The following is a 21,438-nucleotide window of genomic DNA, read 5'->3' as shown; positions in this document are numbered from 1 at the left end:
TACTTTCGTTTCCATTCTTATTTTTAAACTTACCCATTCCTTTCATTTATACTTTCTTATCCTTTCAAATATACTTATCGTTGCTTTCCATTCTTTTATACTTTCCCTTCCTTTATACTTTCCTTTCTTTTATACTTTCCCTTCCTTTATACTTTCCATTTCTTTATACTTCCTTTCCTTTATACTTTCCTTTTCTGTATACTTTCCTTTCCTTTACACTTTCATTTCAATTCCTATTTTTAAACTTAGCCTCTCCTTTCATTTATACTTCCCTTTCCTTTCCTTTCATACCTACCTTTGCTTTCCTTTCTTTTATAAATTCCCTTCTTTTATAATTCCCTTCCCATTGCATTATATCTACATTCCCTTTCTATTCTGTAACATTTTCCCTTAGACCTTCCTTTCCATTCCTTTTTTTTTTTAAATTAACCTTTCCTTTCCTTTTTTATATACTTCCCTATCCTTACAATTCTACATACATTGACTTTCCTTTATACTTTGCTTTCCTTTCCATTATATCTACCTTTCCTTTCTTTTCTATTCCCTTCCTTTCCCTTCCTTTATACTTACCTTTGCTTCCTTTCTTTTATACTTTCCCTTCCTTTATACTTTCCATTCCCTTATACTTTCCATTCCTATTTTTAAACTTACCCATTCCTTTCATTTATACTTTCTTATCTTTTCCAATATACTTACATTTGCTTTCCTTTCTTTTATACTTTCCCTTCCTTTATACTTTCCTTTTCTGTATACTTTCCTTTCCTTTATACTTTTCTGTATACTTTCCTTTCCTTTACACTTTCATTTCAATTCCTATTTTTAAACTTAGCCTCTCCTTTCATTTATACTTTCCTTTCCTTTCATACTTACCTTTGCTTTCCTTTCTTTTATAAATTCCCTTCTTTTATAATTCCCTTCCCTTTGCATTATACCTACATTCCCTTTCTGTTCTGAAACATTTTCCTTTAGACCTTTGCTATCCATTCCTTTTTTTTTTTTAAATTAACCTTTCCTTTCCCTTCTTATATACTTCCCTATCCTTACAATTCTACATACATTGACTTTCCTTCATACTTTGCTTTCCTTTCCATTATATCTACCTTTCCTTTCTTTTCTATTCCCTTCCTTTCCCTTCCTTTATACTTACCTTTGCTTCCTTTCTTTTATACTTTCCCTTCCTTTATACTTTCCATTCCCTTATACTTTCCTTTACATTCCTATTTTTAAAATTACCCATTCCTTTCATTTATGCTTTCTTATCCTTTCCAATATACTTACCTTTGCTTTCCTTTCTTTTATACTTTCCCTTCCTTTATACTTTCCTTTTCTTTATACTTTCCCTTCCTATATACTTTCCTTTTCTTTATACTTTCCCTTCCTTTATACTTTCCTTTTCTGTATACTTTCCATTCCTTTACACTTTCATTTCAATTCCTATTTTTAAACTTAGCCTTCCTTTCATTTATACTTTCCTTTCCTTTCCTTTCCTTTCCTTTCCTTTCATTTCCTTTCATACTTACCTTTGCTTTCCTTTCTTTTATAAATTCCCTTCTTTTATAATTCCCTTCCCTTTGCATTATACCTACATTCCCTTTCAGTTCTGTAACATTTTCCTTTAGACCTTCCTTTCCATTCCTTTTTTATTGTAAATTAACCTTTCCTTTCCATTTTTATATACTTCCCTATCCTTACAATTCTACATACATTGACTTTCCTTTATACATTGCTTTCCTTTCCATTATATCTACCTTTCCTTTCTTTTCTATTCCCTTCCTTTCCCTTCCTTTATACTTACCTTTGCTTCCTTTCTTTTATACTTTCCCTTCCTTTATACTTTCCATTCCCTTATACTTTCCTTTCCATTCCTATTTTTAAACTTACCCATACCTTTCATTTATACTTTCTTATCCTTTCCAATATACTTACCTTTGCTTTCCTTTCTTTTATACTTTCCCTTCCTTTAAACTTTCCTTTTCTTTATACTTTCCTTTCCTTTATACTTTTCTGTATACTTTCCTTTCCTTTACACTTTCATTTCAATTCCTATTTTTAAACTTAGCCTCTCCTTTCATTTATACTTTCCTTTCCTTTCCTTTCATACTTACATTTGCTTTCCTTTCTTTTATAAATACCCTTCTTTTATAATTCCCTTCCCTTTGCATTATACCTACATTCCCTTTCTGTTCTGTAACATTTTCCTTTAGACCTTCCTATCCATTCCTTTTTTTTTTTAAATTAACCTTTCCTTTCCTTTCTTATATACTTCCCTATCCTTACAATTCTACATACATTGACTTTCCTTCATACTTTGCTTTCCTTTCCATTATATCTACCTTTCCTTTCTTTTCTATTCCCTTCCTTTCCCTTCCTTTATACTTACCTTTGCTTCCTTTCTTTTATACTTTCCCTTCCTTTATACTTTCCATTCCCTTATACTTTCCTTTCCATTCCTATTTTTAAACTTACCCATTCCTTTCATTTATACTTTCTTATCCTTTCCAATATACTTACCTTTGCTTTCCTTTCTTTTATACTTTCCCTTCCTTTATACTTTCCTTTTCTTTATACTTTCCCTTCCTATATACTTTACTTTATACTTTCCCTTCCTTTATACTTTCCTTTTCTGTATACTTTCCATTCCTTTACACTTTCATTTCAATTCCTATTTTTAAACTTAGCCTTCCTTTCATTTATACTTTCCTTTCCTTTCCTTTCCTTTCATACTTACCTTTGCTTTCCTTTCTTTTATAAATTCCCTTCTTTTATAATTCCCTTCCCTTTGCATTATACCTACATTCCCTTTCAGTTCTGTAACATTTTCCTTTAGACCTTCCTTTCCATTCCTTTTTTATTGTAAATTAACCTTTCCTTTCCATTTTTATATACTTCCCTATCCTTACAATTCTACATACATTGACTTTCCTTTATACATTGCTTTCCTTTCCATTATATCTACCTTTCCTTTCTTTTCTATTCCCTTCCTTTCCCTTCCTTTATACTTACCTTTGCTTCCTTTCTTTTATACTTTCCCTTCCTTTATACTTTCCATTCCCTTATACTTTCCTTTCCATTCCTATTTTTAAACTTACCCATACCTTTCATTTATACTTTCTTATCCTTTCCAATATACTTACCTTTGCTTTCCTTTCTTTTATACTTTCCCTTCCTTTATACTTTCCTTTTCTTTATACTTTCCTTTCCTTTATACTTTTCTGTATACTTTCCTTTCCTTTACACTTTCATTTCAATTCCTATTTTTAAACTTAGCCTCTCCTTTCATTTATACTTTCCTTTCCTTTCCTTTCATACTTACATTTGCTTTCCTTTCTTTTATAAATTCCCTTCTTTTATAATTCCCTTCCCTTTGCATTATACCTACATTCCCTTTCTGTTCTGTAACATTTTCCTTTAGACCTTCCTATCCATTCCTTTTTTTTTTTAAATTAACCTTTCCTTTCCTTTCTTATATACTTCCCTATCCTTACAATTCTACATACATTGACTTTCCTTCATACTTTGCTTTCCTTTCCATTATATCTACCTTTCCTTTCTTTTCTATTCCCTTCCTTTCCCTTCCTTTATACTTACCTTTGCTTCCTTTCTTTTATACTTTCCCTTCCTTTATACTTTCCATTCCCTTATACTTTCCTTTCCATTCCTATTTTTAAAATTACCCATTCCTTTCATTTATACTTTCTTATCCTTTCCAATACACTTACCTTTGCTTTCCTTTCTTTTATACTTTCCCTTCCTATATACTTTCCTTTTCTTTATACTTTCCTTTCCTTTCTACTTTCCTTTTCTGTATACTTTCCTTTCCTTTACACTTTCATTTCAATTCCTATTTTTAAACTTAGCCTCTCCTTTCATTTATACTTTCCTTTCCTTTCATACTTACCTTTGCTTTCCTTTCTTTTATAAATTCCCTTCTTTTATAATTCCCTTCCCTTTGAATTATACCTACATTCCCTTTCTGTTCTGTAACATTTTCCTTTAGACCTTCCTTTCCATTCCTTTTTTTTTTAAAATTAACCTTTCCTTTCCTTTTTTATATACTTCCCTATCCTTACAATTCTACATACACTGACTTTCCTTTATACATTGCTTTCCTTTCCATTATATCTACCTTTCCTTTCTTTTCTATTCCCTTCCTTTCCCTTCCTTTATACTTACCTTTGCTTCCTTTCTTTTATACTTTCCCTTCCTTTATACTTTCCATTCCCTTATACTTTCCTTTCCATTCCTATTTTTAAAATTACCCATTCCTTTCATTTATACTTTCTTATCCTTTCCAATATACTTACCTTTGCTTTCCTTTCTTTTATACTTTCCCTTCCTTTATACTTTCCTTTTCTTTATACTTTCCTTTCCTTTATACTTTTCTGTATACTTTCCTTTCCTTTACACTTTCATTTCAATTCCTGTTTTTAATCTTAGCCTCTCCTTTCATTTATACTTTCCTTTCCTTTCATACTTACCTTTGCTTTCCTTTCTTTTATAAATTCCCTTCTTTTATAATTCCCTTCCCTTTGAATTATACCTACATTCCCTTTCTGTTCTGTAACATTTTCCTTTAGACCTTCCTTTCCATTCCTTTTTTTTTTTTTTAAATTAACCTTTCCTTTCCTTTTTTATATACTTCCCTATCCTTACAATTCTACATACATTGACTTTCCTTTATACTTTGCTTTCCTTTCCATTATATCTACCTTTCCTTTCTTTTCTATTCCCTTCCTTTCCCTTCCTTTATACTTACCTTTGCTTCCTTTCTTTTATACTTTCCCTTCCTTTATACTTTCCATTCCCTTATACTTTCGTTTCCATTCTTATTTTTAAACTTACCCATTCCTTTCATTTATACTTTCTTATCCTTTCCAATATACTTACCTTTGCTTTCCATTTTTTATACTTTCCCTTCCTTTATACTTTCCTTTCTTTTATACTTTCCCTTCCTTTATACTTTCCTTTTCTTTATACTTTCCTTTCCTTTATACTTTCCTTTTCTGTATACTTTCCTTTCCTTTACACTTTCATTTCAATTCCTATTTTTAAACTTAGCCTCTCCTTTCATTTATACTTCCCTTTCCTTTCCTTTCATACCTACCTTTGCTTTCCTTTCTTTTATAAATTCCCTTCTTTTATAATTCACTTCCCATTGCATTATACCGACATTCCCTTTCTGTTCTGTAACATTTTCCCTTAGACCTTCCTTTCCATTCCTTTTTTTTTTTTTAAATTAACCTTTCCTTTCCTTTTTTATATACTTCCCTATCCTTACAATTCTACATACATTGACTTTCCTTTATACTTTGCTTTCCTTTCCATTATATCTACCTTTCCTTTCTTTTCTATTCCCTTCCTTTCCCTTCCTTTATACTTACCTTTGCTTCCTTTCTTTTATACTTTCCCTTCCTTTATACTTTCCATTCCCTTATACTTTCCTTTCCATTTCTATTTTTAAACTTACCCATTCCTTTCATTTATACTTTCTTATCCTTTCCAATATACTTACCTTTGCTTTCCTTTTCTTTATACTTTCCCTTCCTTTATACTTTCCTTTTCAATATACTTTCCTTTCCTTTATACTTTCCTTTTCTGTATACTTTCCTTTCCTTTACACTTTCATTTCAATTCCTATTTTTAAACTTACCCTTTCCTTTCATTTATACTTTCCATTCCTTTCCTTTCATACTTACCTTTGCTTTCCTTTCTTTTATAAATTCCCTTCTTTTATAATTCCCTTCCCTTTGCATTATACCTTCATTCCCTTTCTGTTCTGTAACATTTTCCTTTAGACCTTCCTATCCATTCTTTTTTTTTTTTAAAATTAACCTTTCCTTTCCTTTCTTATATACTTCCCTATCCTTACAATTCTACATACATTGACTTTCCTTCATACTTTGCTTTCCTTTCCATTATATCTACCTTTCCTTTCTTTTCTATTCCCTTCCTTTCCCTTCCTTTATACTTACCTTTGCTTCCTTTATTTTATACTTTCCCTTCCTTTATACTTTCCATTCCCTTATACTTTCCTTTCCATTCCTATTTTTAAAATTACCCATTCCTTTCATTTATACTTTCTTATCCTTTCCAATATACTTACCTTTGCTTTCCTTTTCTTTATACTTTCCCTTCCTTTATACTTTCCTTTTCTTTATACTTTCCTTTCCTTTATACTTTCCTTTTCTGTATACTTTCCTTTCCTTTACACTTTCATTTCAATTCCTATTTTTAAACTTACCCTTTCCTTTCATTTATACTTTCCTTTCCTTTCCTTTCATACTTACCTTTGCTTTCCTTTCTTTTATAAATTCCCTTCTTTTATAATTCCCTTCCCTTTGCATTATACCTTCATTCCCTTTCTGTTCTTTAACATTTTCCTTTAGACCTTCCTATCCATTCTTTTTTTTTTTTTAAATTAACCTTTCCTTTCCTTTCTTATATACTTCCCTATCCTTACAATTCTACATACATTGACTTTCCTTCATACTTTGCTTTCCTTTCCATTATATCTACCTTTCCTTTCTTTTCTATTCCCTTCCTTTCCCTTCCTTTATACTTACCTTTGCTTCCTTTCTTTTATACTTTCCCTTCCTTTATACTTTCCATTCCCTTATACTTTCCTTTCCATTCCTATTTTTAAACTTACCCATTCCTTTCATTTATACTTTCTTATCCTTTCCAATATACTTACGTTTGCTTTCCTTTCTTTTATACTTTCCCTTCCTTTATACTTTCCTTTTCTTTATACTTTCCTTTCCTTTATACTTTCCTTTTCTGTATACTTTCCTTTCCTTTACACTTTCATTTCAATTCCTATTTTTAAACTTAGCCTCTCCTTTCATTTATACTTCCCTTTCCTTTCCTTTCATACCTACCTTTGCTTTCCTTTCTTTTATAAATTCCCTTCTTTTATAATTCACTTCCCATTGCATTATACCTACATTCCCTTTCTGTTCTGTAACATTTTCCCTTAGACCTTCCTTTCCATTCCTTTTTTTTTTTTAAATTAACCTTTCCTTTCCTTTTTTATATACTTCCCTATCCTTACAATTCTACATACATTGACTTTCCTTTATACTTTGCTTTCCTTTCCATTATATCTACCTTTCCTTTCTTTTCTATTCCCTTCCTTTCCCTTCCTTTATACTTACCTTTGCTTCCTTTCTTTTATACTTTCCCTTCCTTTATACTTTCCATTCCCTTATACTTTCCTTTCCATTTCTATTTTTAAACTTACCCATTCCTTTCATTTATACTTTCTTATCCTTTCCAATATACTTACCTTTGCTTTCCTTTTCTTTATACTTTCCCTTCCTTTATACTTTCCTTTTCAATATACTTTCCTTTCCTTTATACTTTCCTTTTCTGTATACTTTCCTTTCCTTTACACTTTCATTTCAATTCCTATTTTTAAACTTACCCTTTCCTTTCATTTATACTTTCCATTCCTTTCCTTTCATACTTACCTTTGCTTTCCTTTCTTTTATAAATTCCCTTCTTTTATAATTCCCTTCCCTTTGCATTATACCTTCATTCCCTTTCTGTTCTGTAACATTTTCCTTTAGACCTTCCTATCCATTCTTTTTTTTTTTTAAAATTAACCTTTCCTTTCCTTTCTTATATACTTCCCTATCCTTACAATTCTACATACATTGACTTTCCTTCATACTTTGCTTTCCTTTCCATTATATCTACCTTTCCTTTCTTTTCTATTCCCTTCCTTTCCCTTCCTTTATACTTACCTTTGCTTCCTTTCTTTTATACTTTCCCTTCCTTTATACTTTCCATTCCCTTATACTTTCCTTTCCATTCCTATTTTTAAAATTACCCATTCCTTTCATTTATACTTTCTTATCCTTTCCAATATACTTACCTTTGCTTTCCTTTTCTTTATACTTTCCCTTCCTTTATACTTTCCTTTTCTTTATACTTTCCTTTCCTTTATACTTTCCTTTTCTGTATACTTTCCTTTCCACTTTCATTTCAATTCCTATTTTTAAAATTACCCTTTCCTTTCATTTATACTTTCCTTTCCTTTCCTTTCATACTTACCTTTGCTTTCCTTTCTTTTATAAATTCCCTTCTTTTATAATTCCCTTCCCTTTGCATTATACCTTCATTCCCTTTCTGTTCTTTAACATTTTCCTTTAGACCTTCCTATCCATTCTTTTTTTTTTTTTTAAATTAACCTTTCCTTTCCTTTCTTATATACTTCCCTATCCTTACAATTCTACATACATTGACTTTCCTTCATACTTTGCTTTCCTTTCCATTATATCTATCTTTCCTTTCTTTTCTATTCCCTTCCTTTCCCTTCCTTTATACTTACCTTTGCTTCCTTTCTTTTATACTTTCCCTTCCTTTATACTTTCCATTCCCTTATACTTTCCTTTCCATTCCTATTTTTAAACTTACCCATTCCTTTCATTTATACTTTCTTATCCTTTCCAATATACTTACCTTTGCTTTCCTTTCTTTTATACTTTCCCTTCCTTTATACTTTCCTTTTCTTTATACTTTCCTTTCCTTTATACTTTCCTTTTCTGTATACTTTCCTTTCCTTTACACTTTCATTTCAATTCCTATTTTTAAACTTACCCTTTCCTTTCATTTATACTTTCCGTTCATACTTACCTTTGCTTTCCTTTCTTTTATAAATTCCCTTCTTTTATAATTCCCTTCCCTTTGCATTATACCTACATTCCCTTTCTGTTCTGTAACATTTTCCTTTAGACCTTCCTTTCCATTCCTTTTTTTTTTTTAAATTAACCTTTCCTTTCCTTTTTTATATACTTCCCTATCCTTACAATTCTACATACATTGACTTTCCTTCATACTTTGCTTTCCTTTCCATTATATCTACCTTTCCTTTCTTTTCTATTCCCTTCCTTTCCCTTCCTTTATACTTACCTTTGCTTCCTTTCTTTTATACTTTCCCTTCCTTTATACTTTCCATTCCCTTATACTTTCCTTTCCATTCCTATTTTTAAAATTACCCATTCCTTTCATTTATACTTTCTTATCCTTTCCAATATACTTACCTTTGCTTTCCTTTCTTTTATACTTTCCCTTCCTTTATACTTTCCTTTTCTTTATACTTTCCTTTCCTTTATACTTTCCTTTTCTGTATACTTTCCTTTCCTTTACACTTTCATTTCTATTCCTATTTTTAAACTTAGCCTCTCCTTTCATTTATACTTTCCCTTCCTTTCCTTTCATACTTACCTTTGCTTTCCTTTCTTTTATAAATACCCTTCTTTTATAATTCCCTTCCCTTTGCATTATACCTACATTCCCTTTCTGTTCTTTAACATTTTCCTTTAGACCTTCCTTTCCATTCCTTTTTTATTTTAAATTAACCTTTCCTTTCCATTTTTATATACTTCCCTATCCTTACAATTCTACATACATTGACTTTCCTTTATACATTGCTTTCCTTTCCATTATATCTACCTTTCCTTTCTTTTCTATTCCCTTCCTTTCCCTTCCTTTATACTTACCTTTGCTTCCTTTCTTTTATACTTTCCCTTCCTTTATACTTTCCATTCCCTTATACTTTCCTTTCCATTCCTATTTTTAAACTTAGCCTCTCCTTTCATTTATACTTTCCTTTCCTTTCATACTTACCTTTGCTTTCCTTTCTTTTATAAATACCCTTCTTTTATAATTCCCTTCCCTTTGCATTATACCTACATTCCCTTTCTGTTCTGTAACATTTTCCTTTAGACCTTCCTATCCATTCCTTTTTTTTTTTTGAATTAACCTTTCCTTTCCTTTCTTATATACTTCCCTATCCTTACAATTCTACATACATTGACTTTCCTTCATACTTTGCTTTCCTTTCCATTATATCTACCTTTCCTTTCTTTTCTATTCCCTTCCTTTCCCTTCCTTTATACTTACCTCTGCTTCCTTTCTTTTATACTTTCCCTTCCTTTATACTTTCCATTCCCTTATACTTTCCTTTCCATTCCTATTTTTAAAATTACCCATTCCTTTCATTTATACTTTCTTATCCTTTCCAATATACTTACCTTTGCTTTCCTTTCTTTTATACTTTCCCTTCCTTTATACTTTCCTTTTCTTTATACTTTCCTTTCCTTTATACTTTCCTTTTCTGTATACTTTCCTTTCCTTTACACTTTCATTTCAATTCCTATTTTTAAACTTAGCCTCTCCTTTCATTTATACTTTCCTTTCCTTTCATACTTACCTTTGCTTTCCTTTCTTTTATAAATTCCCTTCTTTTATAATTCCCTTCCCTTTGAATTATACCTACATTCCCTTTCTGTTCTGTAACATTTTCCTTTAGACCTTCCTTTCCATTCCTTTTTTTTTTTTTTAAATTAACCTTTCCTTTCCTTTTTTATATACTTCCCTATCCTTACAATTCTACATACATTGACTTTCCTTTATACTTTGCTTTCCTTTCCATTATATCTACCTTTCCTTTCTTTTCTATTCCCTTCCTTTCCCTTCCTTTATACTTACCTTTGCTTCCTTTCTTTTATACTTTCCCTTCCTTTATACTTTCCATTCCCTTATACTTTCGTTTCCATTCTTATTTTTAAACTTACCCATTCCTTTCATTTATACTTTCTTATCCTTTCCAATATACTTACCTTTGCTTTCCATTCTTTTATACTTTCCCTTCCTTTATACTTTCCTTTCTTTTATACTTTCCCTTCCTTTATACTTTACTTTTCTTTATACTTTCCTTTCCTTTATACTTTCCTTTTCTGTATACTTTCCTTTCCTTTACACTTTCATTTCAATTCCTATTTTTAAACTTAGCCTCTCCTTTCATTTATACTTCCCTTTCCTTTCCTTTCATACCTACCTTTGCTTTCCTTTCTTTTATAAATTCCCTTCTTTTATAATTCCCTTCCCATTGCATTATACCTACATTCCCTTTCTGTTCTGTAACATTTTCCCTTAGACCTTCCTTTCCATTCCTTTTTTTTTTTTAAATTAACCTTTCCTTTTTTTTATACTTCCCTATCCTTACAATTCTACATACATTGACTTTCCTTTATACTTTGCTTTCCTTTCCATTATATCTACCTTTCCTTTCTTTTCTATTCCCTTCCTTTCCCTTCCTTTATACTTACCTTTGCTTCCTTTCTTTTATACTTTCCCTTCCTTTATACTTTCCATTCCCTTATACTTTCCTTTCCATTTCTATTTTTAAACTTACCCATTCCTTTCATTTATACTTTCTTATCCTTTCCAATATACTTACCTTTGCTTTCCTTTTCTTTATACTTTCCCTTCCTTTATACTTTCATTTTCTTTATACTTTCCTTTCCTTTATACTTTCCTTTTCTGTATACTTTCCTTTCCTTTACACTTTCATTTCAATTCCTATTTTTAAACTTACCCTTTCCTTTCATTTATACTTTCCTTTCCTTTCATACTTACCTTTGCTTTCCTTTCTTTTTTAAATTCCCTTCTTTTATAATTCCCTTCCCTTTGCATTATACCTTCATTCCCTTTCTGTTCTGTAACATTTTCCTTTAGACCTTCCTATCCATTCTTTTTTTTTTTTTTAAATTAACCTTTCCTTTCCTTTCTTATATACTTCCCTATCCTTACAATTCTACATACATTGACTTTCCTTCATACTTTGCTTTCCTTTCCATTATATCTACCTTTCCTTTCTTTTCTATTCCCTTCCTTTCCCTTCCTTTATACTTACCTTTGCTTCCTTTATTTTATACTTTCCCTTCCTTTATCCTTTCCATTCCCTTATACTTTCCTTTCCATTCCTATTTTTAAACTTACCCATTCCTTTCATTTATACTTTCTTATCCTTTCCAATATACTTACCTTTGCTTTCCTTTCTTTTATACTTTCCCTTCCTTTATACTTTCCTTTTCTTTATACTTTCCTTTCCTTTATACTTTCCTTTTCTGTATACTTTCCTTTCCTTTACACTTTCATTTCAATTCCTATTTTTAAACTTACCCTTTCCTTTCATTTATACTTTCCGTTCATACTTACCTTTGCTTTCCTTTCTTTTATAAATTCCCTTCTTTTATAATTCCCTTCCCTTTGCATTATACCTACATTCCCTTTCTGTTCTGTAACATTTTCCTTTAGACCTTCCTTTCCATTCCTTTTTTTTTTTAAAATTAACCTTTCCTTTCCTTTTTTATATACTTCCCTATCCTTACAATTCTACATACACTGACTTTCCTTTATACATTGCTTTCCTTTCCATTATATCTACCTTTCCTTTCTTTTCTATTCCCTTCCTTTCCCTTCCTTTATACTTACCTTTGCTTCCTTTCTTTTATACTTTCCCTTCCTTTATACTTTCCATTCCCTTATACTTTCCTTTCCATTCCTATTTTTAAACTTACCCATTCCTTTCATTTATACTTTCTTATCCTTTCCAATATACTTACCTTTGCTTTCCTTTCTTTTATACTTTCCCTTCCTTTATACTTTCCTTTTCTTTATACTTTCCTTTCCTTTATACTTTTCTGTATACTTTCCTTTCCTTTACACTTTCATTTCAATTCCTATTTTTAAACTTAGCCTCTCCTTTCATTTATACTTTCCTTTCCTTTCATACTTACCTTTGCTATCCTTTCTTTTATAAATTCCCTTCTTTTATAATTCCCTTCCCTTTGAATTATACCTACATTCCCTTTCTGTTCTGTAACATTTTCCCTTAGACCTTCCTTTCCATTCCTTTTTTTTTTTTTTAATTAACCTTTCCTTTCCTTTTTTATATACTTCCCTATCCTTACAATTCTACATACATTGACTTTCCTTTATACTTTGCTTTCCTTTCCTTTATATCTACCTTTCCTTTCTTTTCTATTCCCTTCCTTTCCCTTCCTTTATACTTACCTTTGCTTCCTTTATTTTATACTTTCCCTTCCTTTATACTTTCCATTCCCTTATACTTTACTTTCCATTCCTATTTTTAAAATTACCCATTCCTTTCATTTATACTTTCTTATCCTTTCCAATATACTTACCTTTGCTTTCCTTTCTTTTATACTTTCCCTTCCTTTATACTTTCCTTTTCTTTATACTTTCCCTTCCTTTATACTTTCCTTTTCTTTATACTTTCCTTTCCTTTATACTTTCCTTTTCTGTATACTTTCCTTTCCTTTACACTTTCATTTCAATTCCTATTTTTAAACTTAGCCTTCCTTTCATTTATACTTTCCTTTCCTTTCATACTTACCTTTGCTTTCCTTTCTTTTATAAATTCCCTTCTTTTATAATTCCCTTCCCTTTGCATTATACCTACATTCCCTTTCAGTTCTGTAACATTTTCCTTTAGACCTTCCTTTCCATTCCTTTTTTATTGTAAATTAACCTTTCCTTTCCTTTCTTATATACTTCCCTATCCTTACAATTCTACATACATTGACTTTCCTTCATACTTTGCTTTCCTTTCCATTATATCTACCTTTCCTTTCTTTTCTATTCCCTTCCTTTCCCTTCCTTTATACTTACCTTTGCTTCATTTCTTTTATACTTTCCCTTCCTTTATACTTTCCATTCCCTTATACTTTCCTTTCCATTCCTATTTTTAAAATTACCCATTCCTTTCATTTATACTTTCTTATCCTTTCCAATATACTTACCTTTGCTTTCCTTTCTTTTATACTTTCCCTTCCTTTATACTTTCCTTTTCTTTATACTTTCCTTTCCTTTATACTTTCCTTTTCTGTATACTTTCCTTTCCTTTACACTTTCATTTCAATTCCTATTTTTAAACTTACCCTTTCCTTTCATTTATACTTTCCTTTCCTTTCATACTTACCTTTCCTTTCCTTTCTTTTATAAATTCCCTTCTTTTATAATTCCCTTCCCTTTGCATTATACCTACATTCCCTTTCTGTTCTGTAACATTTTCCTTTAGACCTTCCTTTCCATTCCTTTTTTATTTTAAATTAACCTTTCCTTTCCTTTTTTATATACTTCCCTATCCTTACAATTCTACATACATTGACTTTCCTTTATACATTGCTTTCCATTATATCTACCTTTCCTTTCTTTTCTATTCCCTTCCTTTACCTTCCTTTATACTTACCTTTGCTTCCTTTCTTTTATACTTTCCCTTCCTTTATACTTTCCATTCCCTTATACTTTCCTTTCCATTCCTATTTTTAAACTTACCCATTCCTTTCATTTATACTTTCTTATCCTTTCCAATATACTTACCTTTGCTTTCCTTTCTTTTATACTTTCCCTTCCTTTATACTTTCCTTTTCTTTATACTTTCCTTTCCTTTATACTTTTCTGTATACTTTCCTTTCCTTTACACTTTCATTTCAATTCCTATTTTTAAACTTAGCCTCTCCTTTCATTTATACTTCCCTTTCCTTTCCTTTCCTTTCATACTTACCTTTGCTTTCCTTTCTTTTATAAATTCCCTTCTTTTATAATTCCCTTCCCTTTGCATTATACCTACATTCCCTTTCTGTTCTGTAACATTTTCCTTTAGACCTTCCTATCCATTCCTTTTTTTTTTTTAAATTAACCTTTCCTTTCCTTTCTTATATACTTCCCTATCCTTACAATTCTACATACATTGACTTTCCTTCATACTTTGCTTTCCTTTCCATTATATCTACCTTTCCTTTCTTTTCTATTCCCTTCCTTTCCCTTCCTTTATACTTACCTTTGCTTCCTTTCTTTTATACTTTCCCTTCCTTTATACTTTCCATTCCCTTATACTTTCCTTTCCATTCCTATTTTTAAAATTACCCATTCCTTTCATTTATACTTTCTTATCCTTTCCAATATACTTACCTTTGCTTTCCTTTCTTTTATACTTTCCCTTCCTTTATACTTTCCTTTTCTTTATATTTCCTTTCCTTTATACTTTTCTGTATACTTTCCTTTCCTTTACACTTTCATTTCAATTCCTATTTTTAAACTTAGCCTCTCCTTTCATTTATACTTCCCTTTCCTTTCCTTTCATACTTACCTTTGCTTTCCTTTCTTTTATAAATTCCCTTCTTTTATAATTCCCTTCCCTTTGCATTATACCTACATTCCCTTTCTGTTCTGTAACATTTACCTTTAGACCTTCCTTTCCATTCCTTTTTTATTTTAAATTAACCTTTCCTTTCCATTTTTATATACTTCCCTATCCTTACAATTCTACATACATTGACTTTCCTTTATACATTGCTTTCCTTTCCATTATATCTACCTTTCCTTTCTTTTCTATTCCCTTCCTTTCCCTTCCTTTATACTTACCTTTGCTTCCTTTCTTTTATACTTTCCCTTCCTTTATACTTTCCATTCCCTTATACTTTCCTTTCCATTCCTATTTTTAAACTTACCCATTCCTTTCATTTATACTTTCTTTTCCTTTCCAATATACTTACCTTTGCTTTCCTTTCTTTTATACTTTCCCTTCCTTTATACTTTCCTTTTCTTTATACTTTCCTTTCCTTTATACTTTTCTGTATACTTTCCTTTCCTTTACACTTTCATTTCCATTCCTATTTTTAAACTTAGCCTCTCCTTTCATTTATACTTCCCTTTCCTTTCCTTTCATACTTACCTTTGCTTTCCTTTCTTTTATAAATTCCCTTCTTTTATAATTCCCTTCCCTTTGCATTATACCTACATTCCCTTTCTGTTCTGTAACATTTTCCTTTAGACCTTCCTATCCATTCCTTTTTTTTTTTTAAATTAACCTTTCCTTTCCTTTCTTATATACTTCCCTATCCTTACAATTCTACATACATTGACTTTCCTTCATACTTTGCTTTCCTTTCCATTATATCTACCTTTCCTTTCTTTTCTATTCCCTTCCTTTCCCTTCCTTTATACTTACCTTTGCTTCCTTTCTTTTATACTTTCCCTTCCTTTATACTTTCCATTCCCTTATACTTTCCTTTCCATTCCTATTTTTAAACTTACCCATTCCTTTCATTTATACTTTCTTATCCTTTCCAATATACTTACCTTTGCTTTCCTTTCTTTTATACTTTCCCTTCCTTTATACTTTCCTTTTCTTTATACTTTCCTTTCCTTTATACTTTTCTGTATACTTTCCTTTCCTTTACACTTTCATTTCAATTCCTATTTTTAAACTTACCCTTTCCTTTCATTTATACTTTTATTTCCTTTCATACTTACCTTTGCTTTCCTTTCTTTTATAAATTCCCTTCTTTTATAATTCCCTTCCCTTTGCATTATACCTACATTCCCTTTCTGTTCTGTAACATTTTCCTTTAGACCTTCCTTTCCATTCCTTTTTTATTTTAAATTAACCATTCCTTTCCATTTTTATATACTTCCCTATCCTTACAATTCTACATACATTGACTTTCCTTCATACATTGCTTTCCTTTCCATTATATGTACCTTTCCTTTCTTTTCTATTCCCTTCCTTTCCCTTCCTTTATACTTACCTTTGCTTCCTTTCTTTTATACTTTCCCTTCCTTTACACTTTCCATTCCCTTATACTTTCCTTTCCATTCCTATTTTTAAACTTACCCATTCCTTTCATTTATACGTTCTTATACTTTCCAAAATACTTACCTTTGCCTTCCTTTCTTTTATACTTTCCCTTCCTTTATACTTTCCTTTCCATTCCTATTTTTAAAATTACCCATTCCTTTCATTTATACTTTCTTATCCTTTCAAATATACTTACCTTTGCTTTCCTTTCTTTTCTACTTTCCCTTCCATTATACTTTCCTTTTCTGTATACTTTCCTTTCCTTTACACTTTCAGTTCAATTCCTATTTTTAAACTTACCCTTTCCTTTCATTTATACTTTCCGTTCATACTTACCTTTGCTTTCCTTTCTTTTATAAATTACCTTCTTTTATAATTCCCTTCCCTTTGCATTATACCTACATTCCCTTTCTGTTCTGTAACATTTTCCTTTAGACCTTCCTTTCCATTCCTTTTTTTTTTTTAAAATTAACCTTTCCTTTCCATTTTTATATACTTCCCTATCCTTACAATTCTACATACATTGACTTTCCTTTATACTTTGCTTTCCTTTCCATTATATCTACCTTTCCTTTCTTTTCTATTCCCTTCCTTTCCTTTCCTTTATACTTACCTTTGCTTCCTTTCTTTTATACTTTCCCTTCCTTTATACTTTCCATTCCCTTATACTTTCCTTTCCATTCCTATTTTTAAAATTACCCATTCCTGTCATTTATACTTTCTTATCCTTTCCAAAATATTTACCTTTGCTTTCCTTTCTTTTATACTTTCCCTTCCTTTATACTTTCCTTTCCATTCCTATTTTTAAAATTACCCATTCCTTTCATTTATACTTTCTTATCCTTTCCAATATACTTACCTTTGCTTTCCTTTCTTTTCTACTTTCCCTTCCTTTATACTTTTCTGTATACTTTCCTTTCCTTTACACTTTCAGTTCAATTCCTATTTTTAAACTTAGCCTCTCCTTTCATTTATACTTTCCTTTCATACTTACCTTTGCTTTCCTTTCTTTTATAAATTCCCTTCTTTTATAATTCCCTTCCCTTTGCATTATACCTACATTCCCTTCCTGTTCTGTAACATTTTCCCTTAGACCTTCCTTTCCATTCCTTTTTTTTTTTTTTAAATTAACCTTTCCTTTCCTTTTTATATACTTCCCTATCCTTACAATTCTACATACATTGACTTTCCTTTATACTTTGCTTTCCTTTCCATTATATCTACCTTTCCTTTCTTTTCTATTCCCTTCCTTTATACTTACCTTTGCTTCCTTTCTTTTATACTTTCCCTTCCTTTATACTTTCCATTCCCTTATACTTTCCTTTCCATTCCTATTTTTAAACTTACCCATTCCTTTCATTTATACTTTCTTATCCTTTCCAATATACTTACATTTGCTTTCCTTTCTTTTATACTTTCCCTTCCCTTATACTTTCCTTTTCTTTATACTTTCCCTTCCTTTATACTTTCCTTTTCTTTATACTTTCCTTTCCTTTATACTTTCCTTTTCTGTATACTTTCCTTTCCTTTACACTTTCATTTCAATTCCTATTTTTAAACTTAGCCTTCCTTTCATTTATACTTTCCTTTCCTTTCCTTTCATACTTACCTTTGCTTTCCTTTCTTTTATAAATTCCCTTCTTTTATAATTCCCTTCCCTTTGCATTATACCTACATTCCCTTTCTGTTCTGTAACATTTTCCTTTAGACCTTCCTTTCCATTCCTTTTTTTTTTTTTTAAATTAACCTTTCCTTTCCTTTTTTATATACTTCCCTATCCTTACAATTCTATATACACTGACTTTCCTTTATACATTGCTTTCCTTTCCATTATATCTACCTTTCCTTTCTTTTCTATTCCCTTCCTTTCCCTTCCTTTATACTTACCTTTGCTTCCTTTCTTTTATACTTTCCCTTTCTTTATACTTTCCATTCCCTTATACTTTCCTTTCCATTCCTATTTTTAAACTTACCCATTCCTTTCATTTATACTTTCTTATCCTTTCCAATATACTTACCTTTGCTTTCCATTCTTTTATACTTTCCCTTCCTTTATACTTTCCTTTCTTTTATACTTTCCCTTCCTTTATACTTTCCTTTTCTTTATACTTTCCTTTCCTTTATACTTTCCTTTTCTGTATACTTTCCTTTCCTTTACACTTTCATTTCAATTCCTATTTTTAAACTTAGCCTCTTCTTTCATTTATACTTCCCTTTCCTTTCCTTTCATACCTACCTTTGCTTTCCTTTCTTTTATAAATTCCCTTCTTTTATAATTCCCTTCCCTTTGAATTATACCTACATTCCCTTTCTGTTCTGTAACATTTTCCTTTAGACCTTCCTTTCCATTCCTTTTTTATTTTAAATTAACCTTTCCTTTCCATTTTTATATACTTCCCTATCCTTACAATTCTACATACATTGACTTTCCTTTATACATTGCTTTCCTTTCCATTATATCTACCTTTCCTTTCTTTTCTATTCCCTTCCTTTCCCTTCCTTTATACTTACCTTTGCTTCCTTTCTTTTATACTTTCCCTTCCTTTATACTTTCCATTCCCTTATACTTTCCTTTCCATTCCTATTTTTAAACTTACCCATTCCTTTCATTTATACTTTCTTATCCTTTCCAATATACTTACCTTTGCTTTCCTTTCTTTTATACTTTCCCTTCCTTTATACTTTCCTTTTCTTAATACTTTCCTTTCCTTTATACTTTTCTGTATACTTTCCTTTCCTTTACACTTTCATTTCAATTCCTATTTTTAAACTTAGCCTCTCCTTTCATTTATACTTTCCTTTCCTTTCCTTTCCTTTCCTTTCCTTTCCTTTCCTTTCCTTTCCTTTCCTTTCCTTTCCTTTCCTTTCCTTTCCTTTCCTTTCCTTTCCTTTCCTTTCCTTTCCTTTCCTTTCCTTTCCTTTCCTTTCCTTTCCTTTCCTTTCCTTTCCTTTCCTTTCCTTTCCTTTCCTTTCCTTTCCTTTCCTTTCCTTTCCTTTCATACTTACCTTTGCTTTCCTTTCTTTTATAAATTCCCTTCTTTTATAATTCCCTTCCCTTTGCATTATACCTACATTCCCTTTCTGTTCTGTAACATTTTCCCTTAGACCTTCCTTTCCATTCCTTTTTTTTTTTTATTAAATTAACCTTTCCTTTCCTTTTTATATACTTCCCTATCCTTACAATTCTACATACATTGACTTTCCTTTATACTTTGCTTTCCTTTCCATTATATCTACCTTTCCTTTCTTTTCTATTCCCTTCCTTTCCCTTCCTTTATACTTACCTTTGCTTCCTTTCTTTTATACTTTCCCTTCCTTTATACTTTCCATTCCCTTATACTTTCCTTTCCATTCCTATTTTTAAAATTACCCATTCCTTTCATTTATACTTTCTTATCCTTTCCAATATACTTACCTTTGCTTTCCTTTCTTTTATACTTTCCCTTCCTTTATACTTTCCTTTTCTTTATACTTTCCTTTCCTTTATACTTTCCTTTTCTGTATACTTTCCTTTCCTTTACACTTTCATTTCAATTCCTATTTTTAAACTTAGCCTCTCCTTTCATTTATACTTTCCTTTCCTTTCATACTTACCTTTGCTTTCCTTTCTTTTATAAATTCCCTACTTTTATAATTCCCTTCCCTTTGCATTATACCTACATTCCCTTTCTGTTCTGTAACATTTTCCTTTAGACCTTCCTTTCCATTCCTTTTTTATTTTAAATTAACCTTTCCTTTCCATTTTTATATACTTCCCTATCCTTACAATTCTACATACATTGACTTTCCTTTATACATTGCTTTCCTTTCCATTATATCTACCTTTCCTTTCTTTTCTATTCCCTTCCTTTCCCTTCCTTTATACTTACCTTTGCTTCCTTTCTTTTATACTTTCCCTTCCTTTATACTTTCCATTCCCTTATACTTTCCTTTCCATTCCTATTTTTAAACTTACCCATTCCTTTCATTTATACTTTCTTATCCTTTCCAATATACTTACCTTTGCTTTCCTTTCTTTTATACTTTCCCTTCCTTTATACTTTCCTTTTCTTTATACTTTCCTTTCCTTTATACTTTTCTGTATACTTTCCTTTCCTTTACACTTTCATTTCAATTCCTATTTTTAAACTTAGCCTCTCCTTTCATTTATACTTTCCTTTCCTTTCCTTTCATACTTACCTTTGCTTTCCTTTCTTTTATAAATTCCCTTCTTTCATAATTCCCTTCCCTTTGCATTATACCTACATTCCCTTTCTGTTTTGTAACATTTTCCTTTAGACCTTCCTATCCATTCCTTTTTTTTTTTTAAATTAACCTTTCCTTTCCTTTCTTATATACTTCCCTATCCTTACAATTCTACATACATTGACTTTCCTTCATACTTTGCTTTCCTTTCCATTATATCTACCTTTCCTTTCTTTTCTATTCCCTTCCTTTCCCTTCCTTTATACTTACCTTTGCTTCCTTTCTTTTATACTTTCCCTTCCTTTATACTTTCCATTCCCTTATACTTTCCTTTCCATTCCTATTTTTAAAATTACCCATTCCTTTCATTTATACATTCTTATCCTTTCCAATATACTTACCTTTGCTTTCCTTTCTTTTATACTTTCCCTTCCTTTATACTTTCCTTTTCTTTATACTTTCCTTTCCTTTATACTTTCCTTTTCTGTATACTTTCCTTTCCTTTACACTTTCATTTCAATTCCTATTTTTAAACTTACCCTTTCCTTTCATTTATACTTTCCTTTCCTTTCCTTTCATACTTACCTTTGCTTTCCTTTCTTTTATAAATTCCCTTCTTTTATAATTCCCTTCCCTTTGCATTATACCTACATTCCCTTTCTGTTCTGTAACATTTTCCTTTAGACCTTCCTTTCCATTCCTTTTTTATTTTAAATTAACCTTTCCTTTCCATTTTTATATACTTCCCTATCCTTACAATTCTACATACATTGACTTTCCTTTATACATTGCTTTCCTTT

The 21,438-nt window shown here is 30.6% G+C and overlaps 1 protein-coding gene and 1 long non-coding RNA gene across 7 annotated transcripts in view; one reads left to right on the top strand and one right to left on the bottom strand.

Moving 5' to 3' along the window:
- Positions 1-21,438, top strand: part of LOC146753980 (putative COBW domain-containing protein 7) — a 69,046-nt gene that overhangs the window by 26,570 nt on the left and 21,038 nt on the right. The gene's annotated exons all lie outside the window — the stretch shown is intronic.
- Positions 1,972-21,438, bottom strand: part of LOC146753972 (uncharacterized) — a 147,664-nt gene continuing 128,197 nt past the window's right edge. For 3 of the 6 annotated variants that reach the window (XR_014940109.1, XR_014940110.1, XR_014940111.1), the window contains 2 exons: positions 6,941-21,438; positions 1,972-6,349 (listed from right to left, as the gene is read on the bottom strand). The exon at positions 6,941-21,438 is cut by the window's right edge. This is a non-coding gene — a long non-coding RNA (uncharacterized LOC146753972). The remainder of the gene's footprint in view (positions 6,350-6,940) is intronic. The other 3 variants (XR_014940113.1, XR_014940114.1, XR_014940112.1) reach the window with 3 other exon arrangements.

This window comes from Coturnix japonica, chromosome Z, assembly GCF_054131305.1.
Source record: "Coturnix japonica strain WE chromosome Z, WE-NBRP24, whole genome shotgun sequence".
Classification (NCBI taxonomy): Eukaryota; Metazoa; Chordata; class Aves; order Galliformes; family Phasianidae; genus Coturnix; species Coturnix japonica.
The sequence above is the reverse complement of the archived record's forward strand: the minus strand, read 5'-3'. Positions and strand labels throughout refer to the sequence as shown.